Source organism: Pseudophryne corroboree, unplaced genomic scaffold (genome assembly GCF_028390025.1).
Source record: "Pseudophryne corroboree isolate aPseCor3 unplaced genomic scaffold, aPseCor3.hap2 scaffold_2781, whole genome shotgun sequence".
NCBI lineage: Eukaryota > Metazoa > Chordata > Amphibia > Anura > Myobatrachidae > Pseudophryne > Pseudophryne corroboree.
The window spans coordinates 17813-40661 of record NW_026969443.1 but is presented as its reverse complement, the minus strand read 5'-3'; the positions used below and the strand labels follow the sequence as shown (position 1 = coordinate 40661).

The 22849-nt window shown below is 47.0% G+C and overlaps 24 non-coding genes across 24 annotated transcripts; 17 read left to right on the top strand and 7 right to left on the bottom strand.

Moving 5' to 3' along the window:
* Positions 1-46: 46 nt before the first annotated feature.
* LOC135013882 (U1 spliceosomal RNA) lies at positions 47-211 on the top strand. Its single transcript, XR_010212473.1, has one exon. It is a non-coding gene; the product is annotated as a U1 spliceosomal RNA (small nuclear RNA).
* Positions 212-360: 149 nt separating this feature from the next.
* On the top strand, positions 361-523 carry LOC135013876 (U1 spliceosomal RNA). Its single transcript, XR_010212467.1, has one exon. It is a non-coding gene; the product is annotated as a U1 spliceosomal RNA (small nuclear RNA).
* A 674-nt stretch (positions 524-1197) lies between these two features.
* LOC135013871 (U1 spliceosomal RNA) lies at positions 1198-1361 on the top strand. The gene has a single exon (XR_010212462.1). It is a non-coding gene; the product is annotated as a U1 spliceosomal RNA (small nuclear RNA).
* Positions 1362-1513: 152 nt separating this feature from the next.
* On the top strand, positions 1514-1676 carry LOC135013881 (U1 spliceosomal RNA). Its single transcript, XR_010212472.1, has one exon. It is a non-coding gene; the product is annotated as a U1 spliceosomal RNA (small nuclear RNA).
* Positions 1677-2350: 674 nt separating this feature from the next.
* LOC135013896 (U1 spliceosomal RNA) lies at positions 2351-2514 on the top strand. The gene has a single exon (XR_010212487.1). It is a non-coding gene; the product is annotated as a U1 spliceosomal RNA (small nuclear RNA).
* A 152-nt stretch (positions 2515-2666) lies between these two features.
* Positions 2667-2829, top strand: LOC135013883 (U1 spliceosomal RNA). Its single transcript, XR_010212474.1, has one exon. It is a non-coding gene; the product is annotated as a U1 spliceosomal RNA (small nuclear RNA).
* Positions 2830-3500: 671 nt separating this feature from the next.
* LOC135013895 (U1 spliceosomal RNA) lies at positions 3501-3664 on the top strand. Its single transcript, XR_010212486.1, has one exon. It is a non-coding gene; the product is annotated as a U1 spliceosomal RNA (small nuclear RNA).
* Positions 3665-3816: 152 nt separating this feature from the next.
* On the top strand, positions 3817-3979 carry LOC135013886 (U1 spliceosomal RNA). The gene has a single exon (XR_010212477.1). It is a non-coding gene; the product is annotated as a U1 spliceosomal RNA (small nuclear RNA).
* A 671-nt stretch (positions 3980-4650) lies between these two features.
* Positions 4651-4814, top strand: LOC135013867 (U1 spliceosomal RNA). Its single transcript, XR_010212458.1, has one exon. It is a non-coding gene; the product is annotated as a U1 spliceosomal RNA (small nuclear RNA).
* A 6595-nt stretch (positions 4815-11409) lies between these two features.
* LOC135013892 (U5 spliceosomal RNA) lies at positions 11410-11525 on the bottom strand. Its single transcript, XR_010212483.1, has one exon. It is a non-coding gene; the product is annotated as a U5 spliceosomal RNA (small nuclear RNA).
* Positions 11526-11800: 275 nt separating this feature from the next.
* Positions 11801-11916, bottom strand: LOC135013887 (U5 spliceosomal RNA). Its single transcript, XR_010212478.1, has one exon. It is a non-coding gene; the product is annotated as a U5 spliceosomal RNA (small nuclear RNA).
* Positions 11917-12202: 286 nt separating this feature from the next.
* LOC135013891 (U5 spliceosomal RNA) lies at positions 12203-12318 on the bottom strand. The gene has a single exon (XR_010212482.1). It is a non-coding gene; the product is annotated as a U5 spliceosomal RNA (small nuclear RNA).
* A 270-nt stretch (positions 12319-12588) lies between these two features.
* Positions 12589-12704, bottom strand: LOC135013890 (U5 spliceosomal RNA). Its single transcript, XR_010212481.1, has one exon. It is a non-coding gene; the product is annotated as a U5 spliceosomal RNA (small nuclear RNA).
* Positions 12705-12848: 144 nt separating this feature from the next.
* LOC135013889 (U1 spliceosomal RNA) lies at positions 12849-13012 on the top strand. Its single transcript, XR_010212480.1, has one exon. It is a non-coding gene; the product is annotated as a U1 spliceosomal RNA (small nuclear RNA).
* A 4821-nt stretch (positions 13013-17833) lies between these two features.
* Positions 17834-17946, bottom strand: LOC135013893 (U5 spliceosomal RNA). Its single transcript, XR_010212484.1, has one exon. It is a non-coding gene; the product is annotated as a U5 spliceosomal RNA (small nuclear RNA).
* Positions 17947-18232: 286 nt separating this feature from the next.
* On the bottom strand, positions 18233-18349 carry LOC135013894 (U5 spliceosomal RNA). The gene has a single exon (XR_010212485.1). It is a non-coding gene; the product is annotated as a U5 spliceosomal RNA (small nuclear RNA).
* A 270-nt stretch (positions 18350-18619) lies between these two features.
* On the bottom strand, positions 18620-18735 carry LOC135013888 (U5 spliceosomal RNA). The gene has a single exon (XR_010212479.1). It is a non-coding gene; the product is annotated as a U5 spliceosomal RNA (small nuclear RNA).
* Positions 18736-18879: 144 nt separating this feature from the next.
* On the top strand, positions 18880-19043 carry LOC135013868 (U1 spliceosomal RNA). Its single transcript, XR_010212459.1, has one exon. It is a non-coding gene; the product is annotated as a U1 spliceosomal RNA (small nuclear RNA).
* A 152-nt stretch (positions 19044-19195) lies between these two features.
* LOC135013885 (U1 spliceosomal RNA) lies at positions 19196-19358 on the top strand. The gene has a single exon (XR_010212476.1). It is a non-coding gene; the product is annotated as a U1 spliceosomal RNA (small nuclear RNA).
* A 674-nt stretch (positions 19359-20032) lies between these two features.
* On the top strand, positions 20033-20196 carry LOC135013878 (U1 spliceosomal RNA). The gene has a single exon (XR_010212469.1). It is a non-coding gene; the product is annotated as a U1 spliceosomal RNA (small nuclear RNA).
* Positions 20197-20348: 152 nt separating this feature from the next.
* On the top strand, positions 20349-20511 carry LOC135013875 (U1 spliceosomal RNA). The gene has a single exon (XR_010212466.1). It is a non-coding gene; the product is annotated as a U1 spliceosomal RNA (small nuclear RNA).
* Positions 20512-21185: 674 nt separating this feature from the next.
* Positions 21186-21348, top strand: LOC135013869 (U1 spliceosomal RNA). The gene has a single exon (XR_010212460.1). It is a non-coding gene; the product is annotated as a U1 spliceosomal RNA (small nuclear RNA).
* A 972-nt stretch (positions 21349-22320) lies between these two features.
* Positions 22321-22484, top strand: LOC135013870 (U1 spliceosomal RNA). The gene has a single exon (XR_010212461.1). It is a non-coding gene; the product is annotated as a U1 spliceosomal RNA (small nuclear RNA).
* A 152-nt stretch (positions 22485-22636) lies between these two features.
* LOC135013874 (U1 spliceosomal RNA) lies at positions 22637-22799 on the top strand. The gene has a single exon (XR_010212465.1). It is a non-coding gene; the product is annotated as a U1 spliceosomal RNA (small nuclear RNA).
* The last annotated feature ends 50 nt before the right edge of the window (positions 22800-22849 follow it).

Sequence of the window (22849 nt, the reverse complement as noted above, 5' to 3'; positions counted from 1 at the left end):
CAGAGATGTGCATGAGCAGCGGCCCTCCCCAGCCCTATCCCAAATCATACTTATTTTGCATAGGAGATACCATGGTCATGAAGATTACTCTCCCAGGGTGAGGTTCATTCATTGCATTCTGGGTATGCTGACCCCTGTGATTTCCCCAAATGTGGGAAACGTGACTGCTTTATTTGTTGGCAGTGGGGGACTGTGTTTGTGTTTTCCTCTGATCTCTGGTAAAAGTCAGATTTCTTTGTTTCAGATCTTCCTCTAGCCTTGTTCTTCTTTCGAGAGTTTCCTTGTGCTGCCTCAGTTGGATCTCCTTCACTTGACAGGGGGGTGCCCGAGCAGCGACCCTCCCCAGCTCTAGCCCAACTCCTACTTACCTGCCAGGTGAGATACTATGATCATGAAGGTGCTTCTCCCAGGGCAAGGCTCACCCATTGCACTCTGGGTGTGCTGCCCCTGCGATTTCCCCAAATGTGGGAAACTTGACTGCATAATTTGTGTTTCCCCTGGTCAGGTCTCGTATAATTCAGATCTCTTTGTCTCAGGTCTCTCTCCTGCCTAGTTTGCTGTCTGTTTCCACTTCTCTTTTCTTGAGCCGCTCCCTTCTATGCCCTTGCGCACTATCCTGACTTCTCCTCCTTTCTGCTTACTTTGTGCCTTCCAACGCACAATGCGAACTACAGGTAGTGCTGCAGGGCCCACACCCTTTTACTTGCCTTACAGAGCAGCTCTCGAGCTGTTACAGTGCCCAGCTGCTGCAAGAAATCAGCTTGAATGCTTCAGGGGCTGGGGCATAGCCAACATGAGCCCCACACCGAAGGAGGGTGGAGGTGTTTAATGCAAACTAGGGGTCAGCCAAGTGCTGCAAAAGGCCACCATGCCCTGCACGCCCCTTTTCTCTTTTCATATGCAGACGAGGGTTGAAGCCAACTTTGACCCACTGCTTGGATGACATCACCATATGCAAATCTATCTGCTGCAGGCCTTCCCCCAGGAATGCTTGCACTAGTTGTTGCATTTGGTTTGTTGTTTGGGGGTGCTTCAGTATTAGGCAGCCTTCTGCCCTCCCATGTTCATCTGAAAATATGTGTTCTCCCTGCAGTTGTTGTCCCCAGATGAGAGTTCCCTTGTGCTGCCTCAGTTGAATCTCCTTTACTTGACAGAGATGTGCCTGAGCAGCGGCCCTCCGCAGCCATATCCCAAATCATACTTATTTTGCATAGGAGATACCATTGTTATGAAGATTGTTCTCCCAGGGTGCGGTTCATTCATTGCACTCTGGGTATGCTGAACCCTGTGATTTCCCCAAATGTGGGAAACTCGACTGCATTATTTGTGGTAGTGGTGGACTGTGTTTGTGCTTTCCTCTGGTCAGCTCTGGTTAAAGTCAGATTTCTTTGTCTCAGATCTTCCTCTAGCCTTGTTCTTCTTTCGAGAGTTCCTTTGTGCTGCCTCAGTTGGATCTCCTTCACTTGACAGGGGGGTGCCCGAGCAGCGACCCTCCCCAGCTCTAGCCCAACTCCTACTTACCTGCCAGGTGAGATACTATGATCATGAAGGTGCTTCTCCAAGGGCAAGGCTCACCCATTGCACTCTGGGTGTGCTGCTCCTGCGATTTCCCCAAATGTGGGAAACTTGACTGCATAATTTGTGTTTCCCCTGGTCAGGTCTCGTATAATTCAGATATCTTTGTCTCAGGTCTCTCTCCAGCCTAGTTTGCTGTCTGTTTCCACTTCTCTTTTCTTGAGCCGCTCCCTTCTATGCCCTTGCGCACTATCCTGACTTCTCCTCCTTTCTGCTTACTTTGTGCCTTCCAACGCACAATGCGAACTACAGGTAGTGCTGCAGGGCCCACACCCTTTTACTTGCCTTACAGAGCAGCTCTGGAGCTGTTACAGTGCCCAGCTGCTGCAAGAAATCAGCTTGAATGCTTCAGGGGCTGGGGCATAGCCAACATGAGCCCCACACCGAAGGAGGGTGGAGGTGTTTAATGCAAACTAGGGGTCAGCCAAGTGCCGCAAAAGGCCACCATGCCCTGCACGCCCCTTTTCTCTTTTCATATGCAGACGAGGGTTGAAGCCAACTTTGACCCACTGCTTGGATGACATCACCATATGCAAATCTATCTGCTGCAGGCCTTCCCCCAGGAATGCTTGCACTAGTTGTTGCATTTGGTTTGTTGTTTGGGGGTGCTTCAGTATTAGGCAGCCTTCTGCTCTCCCATGTTCATCTGAAAATATGTGTTCTCCCTGCAGTTGTTGTCCCCAGATGAGAGTTCCCTTGTGCTGCCTCAGTTGAATCTCCTTTACTTGACAGAGATGTGCCTGAGCAGCGGCCCTCCCCAGCCCTATCCCAAATCATACTTATTTTGCATAGGAGATACCATGGTCATAAAGATTGTTCTCCCAGGGTGAGGTTCGTTCATTGCATTCTGGGTATGCTGACCCCTGTGATTTCCCCAAATGTGGGAAACTCAACTGCATTATTTGTGGTAGTGGGGGACTGTGTTTGTGTTTTCCTCTGGTCAGCTCTGGTAAAAGTCAGATTTCTTTGTCTCAGATCTTCCTCTAGCCTTGTTCTTCTTTCGAGAGTTCCATTGTGCTGCCTCAGTTTGATCTCCTTCACTTGACAGGGGGGTACCCGAGCAGCGACCCTCCCCAGCTCTAGCCCAACTCCTACATACCTGCCAGGTGAGATACTATGATCATGAAGGTGCTTCTCCCAGGGCAAGGCTCACCCATTGCACTCTGGGTGTGCTGCTCCTGTGATTTCCCCAAATGTGGGAAACTTGACTGCATAATTTGTGTTTCCCCTGGTCGGCTCTCGTATAATTCAGATCTCTTTGTCTCAGGTCTCTCTCCAGCCTAGTTTGCTGTCTGTTTCCACTTCTCTTTTCTTGAGCCGCTGCCTTCTATGCCCTTGTGCACTCTCCTGACTTCACCTGTCTGCTTACTTTGTGCCTTCCAACGCACAATGCAAACTACAGGTAGTGCTGCAGGGCCAACACCCTTTTACTTGCCTTACAGAGCAGCTCTGGAGCTGTTACAGTGCCCAGCTGCTGCAAGAAATCAGCTTGAATGCTTCAGGGGCTGGGGCATAGCCAACATGAGCCCCACACCGACGGAGGGTGGAGGTGTTTAATGCTAACTAAGGGTCATCCAAGCGCCGCAAAAGGCCGCCATGCCCTGCATACCCCTTTTCTCTTTTCATATGCAGATGAGGGTTCCAGCCAACTTTGGCCCACTGCTTGGATGACATCACCGTATGCAAATCCGTCTTCTGCAGACCTTTTCCCAGGAATGCTTGTACTAGTTGTTGCATTTGGTTTGTTGTTTGGGGGTGCTTCAGTATTAGGCAGCCTTCTGCTCTCCCATGTTCATCTGAAAATATGTGTTCTCCCTGCAGTTGTTGTCCCCAGATGAGAGTTCCCTTGTGCTGCCTCAGTTGAATCTCCTTTACTTGACAGAGATGTGCCTGAGCAGCGGCCCTCCCCAGCCCTATCCCAAATCATACTTATTTTGCATAGGAGATACAATTGTCATGAAGATTGTTCTCCCAGGGTGAAGTTCATTCATTGCATTCTGGGTATGCTGACTCCTGTGATTTCCCCAAATGTGGGAAACTCGACTGCATTATTTGTGGTAGTGGGGGACTGTGTTTGTGCTTTCCTCTGGTCAGCTCTGGTAAAAGTCAGATTTCTTTGTCTCAGATCTTCCTCTAGCCTTGTTCTTTTTTCGAGAGTTTCCTTGTGCTGCCTCAGTTGGATCTCCTTCACTTGACAGGGGGGTGCCCGAACAGCGACCCTCCCCAGCTCTAGCCCAACTCCTACTTACCTGCCAGGTGAGATACTATGATCAGGAAGGTGCTTCTCCCAGGGCAAGGCTCACCCAATGCACTCTGGGTGTGCTGCTCCTACGATTTCCCCAAATGTGGGACACTTGATTACATAATTTGTGTTTCCTCTGGTCGGCTCTCGTATAATTCAGATCTCTTTGTCTCAGGTCTCTCTCCAGCCTAGTTTGCTGTCTGTTTCCACTTCTCTTTTCTTGAGCCGCTCCCTTCTATGCCCTTGTGCACTATCCTGACTTCTCCCGTCTGCTTACTTTGTGCCTTCCAACGCACAATGCAAACTACAGGTAGTGCTGCAGGGCCCACACCCTTTTACTTGCTTTACAGAGCAGCTCTGGAGCTGTTACAGTGCCCAGCTGCTGCAAGAAATCAGCTTGAATGCTTCAGGGGCTGGGGCATAGCCAACATGAGCCCCACACCGAAGGAAGGTGGAGGTGTTTAATGCGAACTAGGGGTCATCCAAGCGCCGCAAAAGGCCGCCATGCCCTGCACACCCCTTTTTTATTTTCATATGCAGACGAGGGTTGAAGCCAACTTTGACCCACTGCTTGGATGACATCACCATATGCAAATCCATCTGCTGCAGGCCTTCCCCCAGGAATGCTTGCACTAGTAGTTGCATTTGATTTGTTGTTTGGGGGTGCTTCAGTATTAGGCAGCCTTCTGCCCTCCCATGTTCATCTGAAAATATGTGTTCTCCCTGCAGTTGTTGTCCCCAGATGAGAGTTCCCTTGTGTTGCCTCAGTTGAATCTCCTTTACTTGACAGAGATGTGCCTGAGCAGCGGCCCTCCCCAGCCCTATCCCAAATCATACTTATTTTGCATAGGAGATACCATGGTCATGAAGATTGTTCTCCCAGGGTGAGGTTCATTCATTGCACTCTGGGTATGCTGACCCCTGTGATTTCCCCAAATGTGGGAAACTCGACTGCATTATTTGTGGTAGTGGGGGACTGCGTTTGTGCTTTCCTCTGGTCAGCTCTGGTAAAAGTCAGATTTCTTTGTCTCAGATCTTCCTCTAGCCTTGTTCTTCTTTCGAGAGTTCCCTTGTGCTGCCTCAGTTGGATCTCCTTCACTTGACAGGGGGTGCCCGAGCAGCAATCCTCCACAGCTCTAGCCCAACTCCTACTTACCTGCCAGGTGAGATACTATGATCTTCACTGTTAGGGCAATCAGGATGTGGAATTCCCTGCCAGGGAAGGTGGTAATGGCGGACTCTGTAATTGGATTTAAAAAAGGAATGGATACATTTCTGAATGAAAAAGCTATCCAAGGTTATAATACTTAAAATATCAACATGGTTAATCCGGGGGTAACATGAGTTATAGTAGCTAACTAGTCATAAAACATTATTCAGCAAGTATGTAGAATCATCACAACTTAAAACAGGTTGAACACGATGGGCAATTTGCCTCTATTCAACCTCAAAAACTATGTTACTATATGTTACTATATTACTATGTTACTGTAGTATACAGAACACCACAATGTAATGAGCAGTGATAGTGAGCACTGATGAGGATACTAGAACTGACACTGAGCAGCAAGATGCAGCACTGGACTATTAGTAATGTACTGTAGTATGCTGAGCACCACAATGCAGCACAAGACAATGAGCAGTGATACTGAGCACTGATGAGGATACTACTGAGAACTGACACTGAGCAGGAGAGACACACTACTAGTATTACTGAGCAGCAATAAGTAACCACTGATACTGAGCACTGATATTGAGATTTCCACTGAGAGAACATAGCCACGTCCTCTCCGCTCTCTCTTCAATGCACGAGTAAAAATGGCGGCAACGCGCAGCTCTTTATATGGAATCCGAATCTCGCGAGAATCCGACAGCGGGATGATGACATTTTCCCTTGTTCAGGTTTTCCGAGTCAGGCGGGAACAACCGAGCCTGCCTCGGACCAGTGTAAACCACGTGGAGTTCGTCGGGAATTCGGTTCTCGGAGAACCGAACCCGCTCCTCTCTACCTTATACCCATCAATTTTTTTATTTTCAATCTAAGCCCCTGCAGTTTTCTGTAAGCATCTGCTTCGCTATGATGATCAACAAGTCACAAGGGCAAACACTCAGGGCTTGAGGCGTAGATCTTAGGACCAGCTGCTACAAGCATGGCAGAGGTGTCACTATCACTGGTGACACCCAGAGAGGTGGCGAGGGAGATTGTAATGCAGTGCGCGCAGATAAGCAGTGCAATGGTAAAAAGGAGGCATGGTTTCATAGGTAGGGGCGTGGCCTGGTGGCCTGAATCTACATTTTGTTGCTCCGGGTGTCCCGGGGGTTGGGGGCTGCACCCGGGGACTAGTGTGTGTGCGGTGCTGGCTCCTGCACAGTGACAGGGCATGGCCACCCAGCATGACGCCTCCATTCTTGACCATGCTGTAATTGCAGTCGCACTGCAGTTCAGCGTGATCATAAAAAATGGTGTAGCCTCCTGCTGGTGCAGACTGTATGTGCGCGCAGGAAGCCGCCACCATTTTTGTGATCACAGCGGCTGAATGTGATGTCATACAGCCGCTGTGACCACGCCCCCTGTGTCTCCTCCGTTGCAGACCCCATTTTGAAGCCTTGCCCCCGCACCGCTCCATCCCTGACTTGGAAATGGAGTGTTGCTGACCCCCCTCTCCCCCCCCCCGCCCCGATTGACAGGCAGAGGCGATCGCATTCTCTGCGGGGTGCCGCAGAAAATGCAGGCACATGCGTATGCTGTTAGCAAATTTTGCAGTTGGATCGCTTATTGTGATTGCATTCCAACCTGAATCAGGCCCTATTACCTATCACAATGCGCTGCGGGCAGTACAAAATTGGGTTAATATAGGAGTAAAACTCCCAGACCTGTGCTCCTTAACTGTACCTGGTGGCTAGTGGAGCGGCTGCCCAGTAATCAGTGTCCACGCCAGTGCGCACACGGTCCACCCCCTACGGCCACGCTCCCCTTCATCAGCGGCCTCGTGATCCGGAAGGGCGGTGTGTGTGTGACTGACCTTAGGAAGAAACTGGAGCCTCCGCTGCAGTGACCCAGCAACCAGGGCACGGGAGTATACAGCGCCGCTGGGAGTGATGAAGCTGCAGTAAAGATGTCTATTAGACCTAGCCTGCTGCAGCCCTTGTAGATTCTCATAAAACAAGTTCTTCTTTTCTTGTCAAAATTAATAGCTAAGAATAGGCTGCCTGAGGCAGGCCCCTGTTAAGTGGCCTGCTACTGAAGGCACCAACTACAAACTGAGCTCCCTGTTCATGGAAGCGGGGTTATAGAGGAGGATGCGCTGAGCATCTTGGGAACAGTCAAAAGCTTTGAGCCGGTTGGTGCCTCAGATCAAGATCCTACTCTACACCCCAATGTGAATCCTTGTGGAGTCCAGTGTACCCCACAGAAGAAATTAATGTGTCACACCCATTGGCAGCAACCTTAGAATAGCTGCTGACGGGCACAATTGAATCCAGCACATAGATGCAATTCAAATATGTAATTTGTACCTTCCTATTTTAAAATATAATGGATGAACCTCACCCTGTGAGAACAATCTTCATGATCAAGATATCTCATATGCAAAATAAGTATGAGTTGGGATAGGGCTGGGGAGGGTGGCTGCTCGGGCAGCCCCTCCCCCGTCAAGTTAAGGAGATTCAACTGAGGACGCACAAGGGAACTCTCGTCTGGGGACACCAACTGCAGGGAGACCACATCTGTTCAGATGAACATGGGAGGGTGGAAGGCTGCCTAATATTGAAGCACCATCAAATATCAAACCATATGCAACAACTAGTACAAGCATTCCTGGGGGAAGGTCTGCAGAAGACGGATTTGCATACGGTGATGTCATCCAAGATGTGGGCCAAAGTTGGCTGGAACCCTCATCTGCATATGAAAAGAGAAAAGGGGCATGCAGGGCATGGCGGCCTTTTGCGGTGCTTGGATGACCCCTAGTTCGCATTAAACACCCCCACCCTCCTTTGGTGTGGGGCTCATGTTGGCCATGCCCCATCCCCTGAAGCATTCAAGCTGATTTCTTGCAGCAGCTGGGCACTGTAACAGCTCCAGAGCTGTTCTGTAAGGCAAGTAAAAGGGTGTGGGCCCTGCAGCACCACCTGTAGTTCGCATTGTGCGTTGGAAGGCACAAAGTAAGCAGACGGGAGGAGAAGTCAGGATAGTGCGCAAGGGCATCCTTTTCTCTTAGTCCGTAGAGGATGCTGGGGTCACATTAAGAACCATGGGGTATAGACGGGATCCGCAAGAGACATGGGCACTTTAAGACTTTCAAAGGGTGTGAACTGGCTCCTCCCTCTATGCCCCTCCTCCAGACTCCAGTTATAGGAACTGTGCCCAGGGAGACGGACATTTCGAGGAAAGGATTTATTGTTAAACTAAGGTGAGCATCTTACCAGCTCACACCTTAAGCATGCCGCAGAACGTGGCATTCAACAGAACACAAGCCAACGGCATGAACAATTGCAGCAAAAAGCTGACCAGAACCATAACATAACATGTGTATAACCACAAGTAATAACTGCAGACACAGTATGGACTGGGACGGGTGCCCAGCATCCTCTACGGACTAAGAGAAAAGGATTTACCAGTAGGTATTAAAATCCTATTTTCTCATACGACCTAGAGGATGCTGGGGTCACATTAAGAACCATGGGGTTATACCAAAGCTCTTGAACGGGTGGGAGAGTGCGTACGACTCTGCAGCACCGAATGACCCAACTTGAGGTTATCATCAGCCAAGGTATCAAACTTGTAAAACTTAGCAAAAGTGTTTACTAAATAGCTGCTCGGCAAAGTTGCAATGCCGAGACTCCCCGACCAGCTGCCCAGGATGAACCCACCTTTCTAGTAGAATGGGTCTTCACCTAATTCAGTAATGGCAATCCTGCCATGGAATGAGCATGCTGAATCTTACCACAGATCCAGCGCATAATGGTCTACATGGAAGCAGGACACCCAATCCTGTTGGGAGCATACAGGACAAACAGAGCCTCTGTTTTCCTAATCTGAACCGTTCTGGTGACATAAATTTTCAAAGTTCTGACCACAGCCAGAGACTTTGACTCAACGAAGGTGTCAGTGGCCAAAGGCACCAAGATGAACCACCTTCGGCAGAAATTGTTGACGTGTCCTCAATTCTGCTCTATCTTCATGAAAGATCAAATAAAGGCTCTTGTGATACTGCATGGTTTGTACTGTTTTCCATGTGCTCCCAGATCTTTCAAGCAAGTAGCATGGTCAAGAAAGTTCTGTTTGAAAAGAAACAACATTTACTGTCATTGTTATAGAATTTGGGAGAAAAAACAAGAAGAAATCTGCACTGTTGACGCACTGGACAGAATGAATGAATCATAAAATATAACCTTTATTAAGTATGTATTAAAATTGGATAAATATTAATATTATTATCCCAAACTGCAGTGAAACATAAATGTTAAAATCACAGAACTAACATACATGTGCATAAGAAGAATAAAGAGATGTGAAAAAAAGGTTTAAAAAGCGTGTCCGTGTGTGATTATTTTTGAAGGCACAACCCTGGCGGGGTTGTTTATATAGATATATATGTTGCTAATAATCACTTTCTAGCGTAATGTTATTAAATAGCTGTTAGTATCTATGTCGTCAGGTACCACTGGGTCGTATCCTATATACTCCCTTCACTCAATAGGGGTTACCTCCCGGGAAGCCATCCCCATTGGCGAATTTGTGGGGGTGATTGAGTATAACCGGTAAGCTAACCTCCAATTTGTGGGGTGCTTAGGTAGATGGGGATCACTTATTTCTCTGTGTCCCCTAAGACTATATTCCTAAATTCAATACCACAGGGGGATAGCTTTCTATATCGGATAAGGAATCACTTGATAGGGAAATCTCTATGGATCATGGAAAGATCATATTTATTAATATCCAAACTAAAAAAATGATGAATAGCTTTAATTTAGCTGTTTAGATATAGTTAATTGGCGAGATATACCAACAGGTGCGGTTGCCTTAAGGAATATGGCAATTCCAATATAAATAGCAGCCCTCCTTCATATAATCAGCCAGATCTTATTAAATCTGGTCCAGATATAGCCGTTCAGATATACTTAATTGACAACATATATCAATCGGTGGGGTTGCCTTAAGGAATATAGCAATTCCAATTCTCATATAAATAGCAACCTTCCTTCATATATTCAGCCAGATCTTATTTAATCTGATCTAGGCGTAGGCAATAATGCTTTCCTTAGAGGTATAGCCACCTCAATTCTTATTAAGAAGCAAAGTGTCTGTCATAATGGTTTATCCAATTCATCTAAGAAATAATATATTCCATGTGTCAGAGATTCATTACTCTCTATTTACACTGTTAAAGAGTTAATTCTTATTATGTTACAGTGTAATGAAATTATCATATAGGGAGATGTGGCAATTCCATGTGCTATATATATAATAACCCTTAGTGGTCCAGATTCCACAATGAGGAATTTTCTTATAAACCGCTGAAACACACAGCTGTTTGACTGACTTCCAAATATATCTATCTCACTTTGTAACAGTCTTATGATAGAGAAACTGTTACATATTCGGTCACTTAGTTATCTAAAGGTAAACAGACTCAGTGTGAGGGTAATATAATATATCAAATGCGCTGTCAATAATCGTGGTAACTGGTGTAATAATGTGGTATATTGAGTATGCTAGTAAGGCATATAACTGCTCTCCAGCCTTTAAGTGTTACCAATCAATTTGTTACACTGTAAAGGATTTATGGTGTCCTGTTAGGACATGCAGCTGCTAGGCTGACTCAAAGATTTATCCATTTGTAACAATTATGTAACAGTTATATACATGTTACTGGTATTACATAGAAATAGTATGACACAGGCCAGCAGTCCCATGTGTCTAGATTCCACAATAGGAGATTTTCTTTGTCTTATAAACTGCTGGAACACACAGCTGCTAGACTGACTTCAAATATATATATATTACTTTGTAACAGTCTTATAGTAAAGAGACTGTTACACACTGTCATTTAGTTATCTCAAGGTTAGCAGATTCTGTGTGAGGATAGTGTTCTGTTAGAACATGCAGCTGCTAGGCTGACTCATAGAAAATGTATCCATTTGTAACAAATGACACATACAGCATTAAATTAATATCTATAGCAGCCCATGTGACATCTCTACTCTTATCATAATTGTCTGGTTATTGCCAATCTGGACAGCAGGAGTGATATATATTCACTAGTCCCAATATCCCATCATATAAATATACCCACACTGATATACTTTCTTATCAAGAGTTATTAGTAGCTATCTGTATGCACTTTAGACATTGTAATTGCTAAGTGACATCATATCTAGTGTATTCCTTTCTTATAGCTCAGCTTCTATTCCCTATTAGTGGAGACTAACAGCTAACATCATAATCATATATTTTTGTTTTATAACATTTCACATGAGTCAAATACACGCGGACACGCCGTGCCCTACACATGTGTTTCACTGCATCTATGGCAACTTACATTAAAGCTAACAAGAAAGCACACTCGTTCTGTCTTTAAACTGATAAAAGAAACCCCAATAATATGGGGCATGCAAAAATTGAGATAAAACTCAGTTTTGCTCCTCTCCACGGAAATCTTTAATAAAAGGCGAAATATTTGTTAGTTCTGAAGAGAAACCAGAGCATGACCAAGATTCCACCTGTCGCCTGAGTGCCATGCCAGCAGTTCTCATTGAGCTCAAAGTGAGCACCCAATTTGAAAGAAAGAAAGCAGATTTCTCACCAGGCTTCCCCTAGCTATAAACATGGTTTGTACTCTTTTCCATGTGTTCCCAGATCTTTCAAGCAATTAGTATAGTCAAGAAAGTTCTGTTTGAAAAGAAACAAACATTTACTGTCATTTCTATGCAAATGAGCTTACATTAAAGCACACTCGTTCTATCTTTAAACAGATAAAATAAAACCCCAATAAGATGGGACATGCAAAATTTGAGATAAAACTCAGTTTTGCTCCTCTCCACGGAAATCTTTAGTAAAAGGCGAAAGATTTGTTCGTTCTGAAGAGAAACCAGAGCATGACCAAGATTCCACCTGTCGCCTGAGTGCCATGCCAGCAGTCCTCATTCAGCTCAAAGTGAGCACCCAATTTGAAAGAAAGAAAGCAGATTTCTCACCAGGCTTCCCCTTGCTATAAGCATGGTTTGTACTCTTTTCCATGTGCTCCCAGATCTTTCAAGCAAGTAGCATGGTCAAGAAAGTTCTGTTTGAAAAGAAACAGACATTTACTATCATTGTTATACAAATAAACTTACATTAAAGCCAACAAGAAAGCACACTCGTTCTGTCTTTAAACTGATAAAAGAAACCCCAATAATATGGGGCATGCAAAAATTGAGATAAAACTCAGTTTTGCTCCTCTCCACGGAAATCTTTAATAAAAGGCGAAAGATTTGTTCATTCTGAAGAGAAACCAGAGCATGACCAAGATTCCACCTGTCGCCTGAGTGCCATGCCAGCAGTCCTCATTCAGATCAAAGTGAGCGCCCAATTTGAAAGAAAGCAGATTTCTCACCTGGCTTCTCCTTGCTATAAGCATGGTTTGTACTGTATTCCATGTGCTCCCAGATCTTTCAAGCAAGTAGCATGGTCAAGAAAGTTCTGTTTGAAAAGAAACAAACATTTACTGTAATTTCTATGCAAATGAGCTTTCATTAAAGCACACTCATTCTATCTTTAAACCGATAAAAGAAAATCCAAAAAGATGGGGCATGCAAAAATTGAGGTAAAACTCAGTTTTGCTCCTCTCCACGGAAATCTTTAGTAAAAGGCGAAAGATTTGTTCGTTCTGAAGAGAAACCAGAGCATGACCAAGATTTTCATCTGAAAATATGTGTTCTCCCTGCAGTTGTTGTCCCCAGATGAGAGTTCCCTTGTGCTGCCTCAGTTGAATCTCCTTTACTTGACAGAGATGTGCCTGAGCAGCGGCCCTCCCCAGCCCTATCCCAAATCATACTTATTTTGCATAGGAGATACCATGGTCATGAAGATTGTTCTCCCAGGGTGAGGTTCATTCATTGCATTCTGGGTATGCTGACCCCTGTGATTTCCCCAAATGTGGGAAACTCGACTGCATTATTTGTGGTAGTGGGGGACTGTGTTTGTGCTTTCCTCTGGTCAGCTCTGGTAAAAGTCAGATTTCTTTGTCTCAGATCTTCCTCTAGCCTTGTTCTTCTTTCGAGAGTTCCCTTGTGCTGCCTCAGTTGGATCTCCTTCACTTGACAGGGGGTGCCCGAGCAGCAATCCTCCACAGCTCTAGCCCAACTCCTACTTACCTGCCAGGTGAGATACTATGATCTTCACTGTTAGGGCAATCAGGATGTGGAATTCCCTGCCAGGGAAGGTGGTAATGGCGGACTCTGTAATTGGATTTAAAAAAGGAATGGATACATTTCTGAATGAAAAAGCTATCTAAGGTTATAATACTTAAAATATCAACATGGTTAATCCGGGGGTAACATGAGTTATAGTAGCTAACTAGTCATAAAACATTATTCAGCAAGTATGTAGAATCATCACAACTTAAAACAGGTTGAACACGATGGGCAATTTGCCTCTATTCAACCTCAAAAACTATGTTACTATATGTTACTATATTACTATGTTACTGTAGTATACAGAAAACCAAAATGCAATGAACAGTGATAGTGAGCACTGATGAGGATACTAGAACTGACACTGAGCAGCAAGATGCAGCACTGGACTATTAGTAATGTACTGTAGTATGCTGAGCACCACAATGCAGCACAAGACAATGAGCAGTGATACTGAGCACTGATGAGGATACTACTGAGAACTGACACTGAGCAGGAGAGACACACTACTAGTATTACTGAGCAGCAATAAGTAACCACTGATACTGAGCACTGATATTGAGATTTCCACTGAGAGAACATAGCCACGTCCGTTCCGCTCTCTCTTCAAAGCACGAGTAAAAATGGCGGCAACAAGCAGCTCTTTATATGGAATCCGAATCTCGCGAGAATCCGACAGCGGGATGATGACATTTTCCCTTGTTCAGGTTTTCCGAGTCAGGCGGGAACAACCGAGCCTGCCTCGGACCAGTGTAAACAACGTGGAGTTCGTGGGGAATTCGGTTCTCGGAGAACCGAACCCGCTCCTCTCTACCTTATACCCATCAATTTTTTTATTTTCAATCTAAGCCCCTGCAGTTTTCTGTAAGCATCTGCTTCGCTATGATGATCAACAAGTCACAAGGGCAAACACTCAGGGCTTGAGGCGTAGATCTTAGGACCAGCTGCTACAAGCATGGCAGAGGTGTCACTATCACTGGTGACACCCAGAGAGGTGGCGAGGGAGATTGTAATGCAGTGCGCGCAGATAAGCAGCGCAATGGTAAAAAGGAGGCATGGTTTCATAGGTAGGGGCGTGGCCTGGTGGCCTGAATCTACATTTTGTTGCTCCGGGTGTCCCGGGGGTTGGGGGCTGCACCCGGGGACTAGTGTGTGAGCAGTGCTGGCTCCTGCACAGTGAAAGGGCATGGCCACCCAGCATGACGCCTCCCTTCTTGACCATGCTGTAATTGCAGTCGCACTGCAGTTCAGCGTGATCATAAAAAATGGTGTAGCCTCCTGCTGGTGCAGACTGTATGTGCGCGCAGGAAGCCGCCACCATTTTTGTGATCACAGCGGCTGAATGTGATGTCATACAGCCGCTGTGACCACGCCCCCTGTGTCTCCTCCGTTGCAGACCCCATTTTGAAGCCTTGCCCCCGCACCGCTCCATCCCTGACTTGGAAATGGAGTGTTGCTGACCCACCTATCCCCCCCCCGCCCCGATTGACAGGCAGAGGCGATCGCATTCTCTGCGGGGTGCCGCAGAAAATGCAGGCACATGCGTATGCTCTTAGCAATTTTTGCAGTTGGATCGCTTATTGTGATTGCAATCCAACCTGAATCAGGCCCTATTACCTATCACAATGCGCTGCGGGCAGTACAAAATTGGGTTAATATAGGAGAAAAACCCCCAGACCTGTGCTCCTTAACTGTACCTGGTGGCTAGTGGAGCGGCTGCCCAGTAATCAGTGTCCACGCCAGTGCGCACACGGTCCACCCCCTACGGCCACGCTCCCCTTCATCAGCGGCCTCGTGATCCGGAAGGGTGGTGTGTGTGTGACTGACCTTAGGATGAAACCGGACCCTCCGCTGCAGTGACCCAGCAACCAGGGCACGGGAGTATACAGCGCCGCTGGGAGTGATGAAGCTGCAGTAAAGATGTCTATTAGACCTAGCCTGCTGCAGCCCTTGTAGATTCTCATAAAACAAGTTCTTCTTTTCTTGTCAAAATTTATAGCTAAGAATAGGCTGCCTGAGGCAGGCCCCTGTTAAGTGGCCTGCTACTGAAGGCACCAACTACAAACTGAGCTCCCTGTTCATGGAAGCGGGGTTATAGAGGAGAATGCACTGAGCATCTTGGGAACAGTCAAAAGCTTTGAGCCGGTTGGTGCCTCAGATCAAGATCCTACTCTACACCCCAATGTGAATCCTTGTGGAGTCCAGTGTACCCCACAGAAGAAATTAATGTGTCACACCCATTGGCAGCAACCTTAGAATAGCTGCTGACGGGCACAATTGAGAAAGGAAGGGGGGGGGGGGGACATTTGAATCCAGCACATAAATGCAATTCAAATATGTAATTTGTACCTTCCTATTTTAAAATATAATGGATGAACCTCACCCTGTGATAACAATCTTCATGATCAAGAGATCTCATATGCAAAATAAGTATGAGTTGGGATAGGGCTGGGGAGGGTGGCTGCTCGGGCAGCCCCTCCCCCGTCAAGTTAAGGAGATTCAACTGAGGAAGCACAAGGGAACTCTCGTCTGGGGACAACAACTGCAGGGAGACCACATCTTTTCAGATGAACATGGGAGGGCGGAAGGCTGCCTAATACTGAAGCACCATCAAATATCAAACCATATGCAACATCTAGTACAAGCCTTCCTGGGGGAAGGTCTGCAGCAGACGGATTTGCATACAGTGATGTTATTCAAGCAGTGGGCCAAAGTTGGCTGGAACCCTCATCTGCATATGAAAAGAGAAAAGGGGCGTGCAGGGCATGGCGGCCTTTTGCAGTGCTTGGATGACCCCTAGTTCTCATTAAACACCCCCACCCTCCTTTGGTGTGGGGCTCATGTTGGCCATGCCCCATCCCCTGAAGCATTCAAGCTGATTTCTTGCAGCAGCTGGGCACTGTAACAGCTCCAGAGCTGTTCTGTAAGGCAAGTAAAAGGGTGTGGGCCCTGCAGCACCACCTGTAGTTTGCATTGTGCGTTGGAAGGCACAAAGTAAGCAGACGGGAGGAGAAGTCAGGATAGTGCGCAAGGGCATCCTTTTCTCTTAGTCCGTAGAGGATGCTGGGGTCACATTAAGAACCATGGGGTATAGACGGGATCCGCAAGAGACATGGGCACTTTAAGACTATCAAAGGGTGTGAACTGGCTCCTCCCTCTATGCCCCTCCTCCAGACTCCAGTTATAGGAACTGTGCCCATGGAGACGGACATTTCGAGGAAAGGATTTATTGTTAAACTAAGGTGAGCATCTTACCAGCTCACACCTTAAGCATGCCGCAGAACGTGGCATTCAACAGAACACAAGCCAACGGCATGAACAATTGCAGCAAAAAGCTGACCAGAACCATAACACAACATGTGTATAACCACAAGTAATAACTGCAGACACAGTATGGACTGGGACGGGTGCCCAGCATCCTCTACAGACTAAGAGAAAAGGATTTACCGGTAGGTATTAAAATCCTATTTTCTCATACGACCTAGAGGATGCTGGGGTCACATTAAGAACCATGGGGTTATACCAAAGCTCTTGAACGGGTGGAAGAGTGCGTACGACTCTGCAGCACCGAATGACCCAACTTGAAGTTATCATCGGCCAAGGTATCAAACTTGTAAAACTTAGCAAAAGTGTTTACTAAATAGCTGCTCGGCAAAGTTGCAATGCCGAGACTCCCCGACCAGCTGCCCAGGATGAACCCACCTTTCTAGTAGAATGGGTCTTCACCTAATTCAGTAACGGCAATCCTGCCATGGAATGAGCATGCTGAATCTTACCACAGATCCAGCGCATAATGGTCTACATGGAAGCAGGACACCCAATCCTGTTGGGAGCATACAGGACAAACAGAGCCTCTGTTTTCCTAATCTGAACCGTTCTGGTGACATAAATTTTCAAAGTTCTGACCACAGCCAGAGACTTTGACTCAACGAAGGTGTCAGTGGCCAAAGGCACCATGTGGAAAGATGAACCACCTTCGGCAGAAATTGTTGACGTGTCCTCAATTCTGCTCTATCTTCATGAAAGATCAAATAAAGGCTCTTGTGATACTGCATGGTTTGTACTGTTTTCCATGTGCTCCCAGATCTTTCAAGCAAGTAGCATGGTCAAGAAAGTTCTGTTTGAAAAGAAACAAACATTTACTGTCATTGTTATGCAAATAAACTTACATTAAAGCTAACAAGAAAGCAAACTCGTTCTGTCTTTAAACTGATAAAAGAAACCCCAATAATATGGGCATACCTCCCAACTTTGTCGGCTCGCAAAGAGGGACACACGCGCGGCGAAGTCGCGCGCGCTCCCAAAAAGGGTGTGGCCTAAGTAAAAGGGGGCGTGGCTTCGCGGGAGGACCCGCGATCGCGAGTCACGCCCCCGTTTTCGGCACTGAGCGGGCATGCCCAGCGCTCTGTGAGCCGCTGGCATGCCACCTCTCCCTCTGACTTCAGTGAATAGACGCTGTGCGCATGCGCACAGCGTCTATTCACCGCTGCTCTGCTAAGCAGGGCAGCGACAGACAGAGCCTCCCAATTGTCCTCCCCACCGCGGGACACTGCGGCCCGCAGGTGGGACAGCGGGACAGTCCCCAAAAAACGGGACTGTCCCGCGAAAATCGGGACAGTTGGGAGGTATGATATGGGGCATGCAAAAATTGAGATAAAACTCAGTTTTGCTCCTCTCCACGGAAATCTTTAGTAAAAGGCGAAAGATTTGTTCGTTCTGAAGAGAAACCAGAGCATGACCAAGATTCCACCTGTCGCCTGAGTGCCATGCCAGCAGTCCTCATTCAGCTCAAAGTGAGCACCCAATTTGAAAGAAAGAAAGCAGATTTCTCACCAGGCTTCCCCTTGCTATAAACATGGTTTGTACTCTTTTCCATGTGCTCCCAGATCTTTCAAGCAATTAGTATGGTCAAGAAAGTTCTGCTTGAAAAGAAACAGACATTTATTGTCATTGTTATGCAAATAAACTTACATTAAAGCTAACAAGAAAGCACACTCGTTCTGTCTTTAAACTGATAAAAGAAACCCCAATAATATGGGGCATGCAAAAATTGAGATAAAATTCAGTTTTGCTCCTCTCCACGGATAATCTTTAATAAAAGGCGAAAGATTTGTTCGTTCTGAAGAGAAACCAGAGCATGACCAAGATTCCACCTGTCGCCTGAGTGCTGTGCCAGCAGTCCTCATTCAGATCAAAGTGAGTGCCCAATTTGAAAGAAAGCAGATTTCTCACCTGGCTTCTCCTTGCTATAAGCATGGTTTGTACTGTATTCCATGTGCTCCCAGATCTTTAAAGCAAGTAGCATGGTCAAGAAAGTTCTGTTTGAACATAAATAAACATTTACTGTCATTTCTATGCAAATGAGCTTACATTAAAGCACACTCATTCTATCTTTAAACCGGTAAAAGAAACCCCAAAAAGATGGGGCATGCAAAAATTGAGATAAAACTCGGTTTTGCTCCTCTCCACGGAAATCTTTAGTAAGAGGCGAAAGATTTGTTCGTTCTGAAGAGAAACCAGAGCATGACCAAGATTTTTATATGAAAATATGTGTTCTCCCTGCAGTTGTTGTCCCCAGATGAGAGTTCCCTTGTGCTGCCTCAGCTGAATCTCCTTTACTTGACAGAGATGTGCCTGAGCAGCGGCCCTCCCCAGCCCTATCCCAAATCATACTTATTTTGCATAGGCGATACCATGGTCATGAAGATTGTTCTCCCAGGGTGAGGTTCATTCATTGCATTCTGGGTATGCTGACCCCTGTGATTTCCCCAAATGTGGGAAACTCGACTGCATTATTTGTGGTAGTGGGGGACTGTGTTTGTGCTTTCCTCTGGTCAGCTCTGGTAAAAGTCAGATTTATTTGTCTCAGATCTTCCTCTAGCCTTGTTCTTCTTTCAAAAGTTCCCTTGTGCTGCCTCAGTTGGATCTCTTTCACTTGACAGGGGGGTGCCCGAGTAGCGACCCTCCCCAGCTCTAGCCCAACTCCTACTTACCTGCCAGGTGAGATACTATGATCATGAAGGTGCTTCTCCCAGGGCAAGGCTCACCCATTGCACTCTGGGTGTGGTGCCCCTGCGATTTCCCCAAATGTGGGAAGCTTGACTGCATAATTTGTGTTTCCCCTGGTCGGCTCTCGTATAATTCAGATCTCTTTGTCTCAGGTCTCTCTCCAGCCTAGTTTGCTGTCTGTTTCCACTTCTTTTTTCATGAGCCCCTCCCTTTTATACCCTTGTGCACTATCCTGACTTCTCCTCTTGTCTGCTTACTTTGTGCCTTCCAATGCACAATGCAAACTACTGGTAGTGCTGCAGGGCCCACACCCTTTTACTTGCCGTACAGAGCAGCTCTGGAGCTGTTACAGTGCCCAGCTGCTGCAAGAAATCAGCTTGAATGCTTCAGGGGCTGGGGCATAGCCAACATGAGCCCCACACCGAAGGAGGGTGGAGGTGTTTAATGCGAACTAGGGGTCATCCAAGCGCCGCAAAAGGCCGCTATGCCCTGCACGCCCCTTTTCTATTTTCATATGCAGACGAGGGTTGAAGCCAACTTTGACCCACTGCTTGGATGACATCACCGTATGCAAATCCATCTGCTGCAGGCCTTCCCCCAGGAATGCTTGCACTAGTTGTTGCATTTGGTTTGTTGTTTGGGGGTGCTTCATTATTAGGCAGCCTTCTGCCCTCCCATGTTCATCTGAAAATATGTGTTCTCCCTGCAGTTGTTGTCCCCAGATGAGAGTTCCCTTGTGCTGCCTCAGTTGAATCTCCTTTACTTGACAGAGATGTGCCTGAGCAGCGGCCCTCCCCAGCCCTATCCCAAATCATACTTATTTTGCATAGGAGATACCATGGTCATGAAGATTGTTCTCCCAGGGTGAGGTTCATTCATTGCATTCTGGGTATGCTGACCCCTGTGATTTCCCCAAATGTGGGAAACTCGACTGCATTATTTGTGGTAGTGGGGGACTGTGTTTGTGCTTTCCTCTGGTCAGCTCTGGTAAAAGTCAGATTTATTTGTCTCAGATCTTCCTCTAGCCTTGTTCTTCTTTCGAGAGTTCCCTTGTGCTGCCTCAGTTGAATCTCCTTCACTTGACAGGGGGGTACCCGAGCAGCGACCCTCCCCAGCTCTAGCCCAACTTCTACTTACCTGGCAGGTGAGATACTATGATCATGTAGGTGCTTCTCCCAGGGCAAGGCTCACCCATTGCACTCTGGGTGTGCTGCTCCTGCGATTTCCCCAAATGTGGGAAACTTGACTGCATAATTTGTGTTTCCCCTGGTCGGCTCTCGTATAATTCAGATCTCTTTGTCTCAGGTCTCTCTCCAGCCTAGTTTGCTGTCTGTTTCAACTTCTCTTTTCTTGAGCCGCTCCCTTCTATGCCCTTGCGCACTATCCTGACTTCTCCTCCTGTCTGCTTACTTTGTGCCTTCCAATGCACAATGCAAACTACAGGTAGTGCTGTAGGGCCCACACCCTTTTACTTGCCGTACAGAGCAGCTCTGGAGCTGTTACAGTGCCCAGCTACTGCAAGAAATCAGCTTGAATGCTTCAGGGGCTGGGGCACAGCCAACATGAGCCCCACACCGAAGGAGGGTGGAGGTGTTTAATGTGAACTAGGGGTCATCCAAGCGCCGCAAAAGGCCGCCATGCCCTGCACGCCCCTTTTCTCTTTTCATATGCAGACGAGGGTTGAAGCCAACTTTGACCCACTGCTTGGATGACATCACCGTATGCAAATCCATCTGCTGCAGGCCTTCCCCCAGGAATGCTTGCACTAGTTGATGCATTTGGTTTGTTGTTTGGGGGTGCTTCAGTATTAGGCAGCCTTCTGCCCTCCCATGTTCATCTGAAAATATGTGTTCTCCCTGCAGTTGTTGTCCCCAGATGAGAGTTCCCTTGTGCTGCCTCAGTTGAATCTCCTTTACTTGACAGAGATGTGCCTGAGCAGCGGCCCTCCCCAGCCCTATCCCAAATCATACTTATTTTGCATAGGAGATACCATGGTCATGAAGATTGTTCTCCCAGGGTGAGGTTCATTCATTGCATTCTGGGTATGCTGACCCCTGTGATTTCCAAAATGTGGGAAACTCGACTGCATTATTTGTGGTAGTGGGGGACTGTGTTTGTGCTTTCCTCTGGTCAGCTCTGGTAAAAGACAGATTTATTTGTCTCAGATCTTCCTCTAGCCTTGTTCTTCTTTCGAGAGTTTCCTTGTGCTGCCTCAGTTGGATCTCTTTCACTTGACAGAGGGGTGCCCGAGCAGCGACCCTCCCCAGCTCTAGCCCAACTCCTACTTACCTGCCAGGTGAGATACTATGATCATGAAGGTGCTTCTCCCAGGGCAAGGCTCACCCATTGCACTCTGATTTCCCCAAATGTGGGAAGCTTGACTGCATAATTTGTGTTTCCCCTGGTCGGCTCTCGTATAATTCAGATCTCTTTGTCTCAGGTCTCTCTCCAGCCTAGTTTGCTGTCTGTTTCCACTTCTTTTTTCATGAGCCCCTCCCTTTTATACCCTTGTGCACTATCCTGACTTCTCCTCCTGTCTGCTTACTTTGTGCCTTCCAATGCACAATGCAAACTACAGGTAGTGCTGCAGGGCCCACACCCTTTTACTTGCCGTACAGAGCAGCTCTGGAGCTGTTACAGTGCCCAGCTGCTGCAAGAAATCAGCTTGAATGCTTCAGGGGCTGGGGCATAGCCAACATGAGCCCCACACCGAAGGAGGGTGGAGGTGTTTAATGCGAACTAGGGGTCATCCAAGCGCCGCAAAAGGCCGCCATGCCCTGCACGCCCCTTTTCTCTTTTCATATGCAGACGAGGGTTGAAGCCAACTTTGACCCACTGCTTGGATGACATCACCGTATGCAAATCCATCTGCTGCAGGCCTTCCCCCAGGAATGCTTGCACTAGTTGTTGCATTTGGTTTGTTGTTTGGGGGTGCTTCAGTATTAGGCAGCCTTCTGCCCTCCCATGTTCATCTGAAAATATGTGTTCTCCCTGCAGTTGTTGTCCCCAGATGAGAGTTCCCTTGTGCTGCCTCAGTTGAATCTCCTTTACTTGACAGAGATGTGCCTGAGCAGCGGCCCTCCCCAGCCCTATCCCAAATCATACTTATTTTGCATAGGAGATACCATGGTCATGAAGATTGTTCTCCCACGGTGAGGTTCATTCATTGCATTCTGGGTATGCTGACCCCTGTGATTTCCCCAAATGTGGGAAACTCGACTGCTTTATTTGTGGTAGTGGGGGACTGTGTTTGTGCTTTCCTCTGGTCAGCTCTGGTAAAAGTCAGATTTCTTTGTCTCAGATCTTCCTTTAGCCTTGTTCTTCTTTCGAGAGTTCCCTTGTGCTGCCTCAGTTGGATCTCCTTCACTTGACAGGGGGGTACCCGAGCAGCGACCCTCCCCAGCTCTAGCCCAACTTCTACTTACCTGGCAGGTGAGATACTATGATCATGTAGGTGCTTCTCCCAGGGCAAGGCTCACCCATTGCACTCTGGGTGTGCTGCTCCTGCGATTTCCCCAAATGTGGGAAACTTGACTGCATAATTTGTGTTTCCCCTGGTCGGCTCTCGTATAATTCAGATCTCTTTGTCTCAGGTCTCTCTCCAGCCTAGTTTGCTGTCTGTTTCAACTT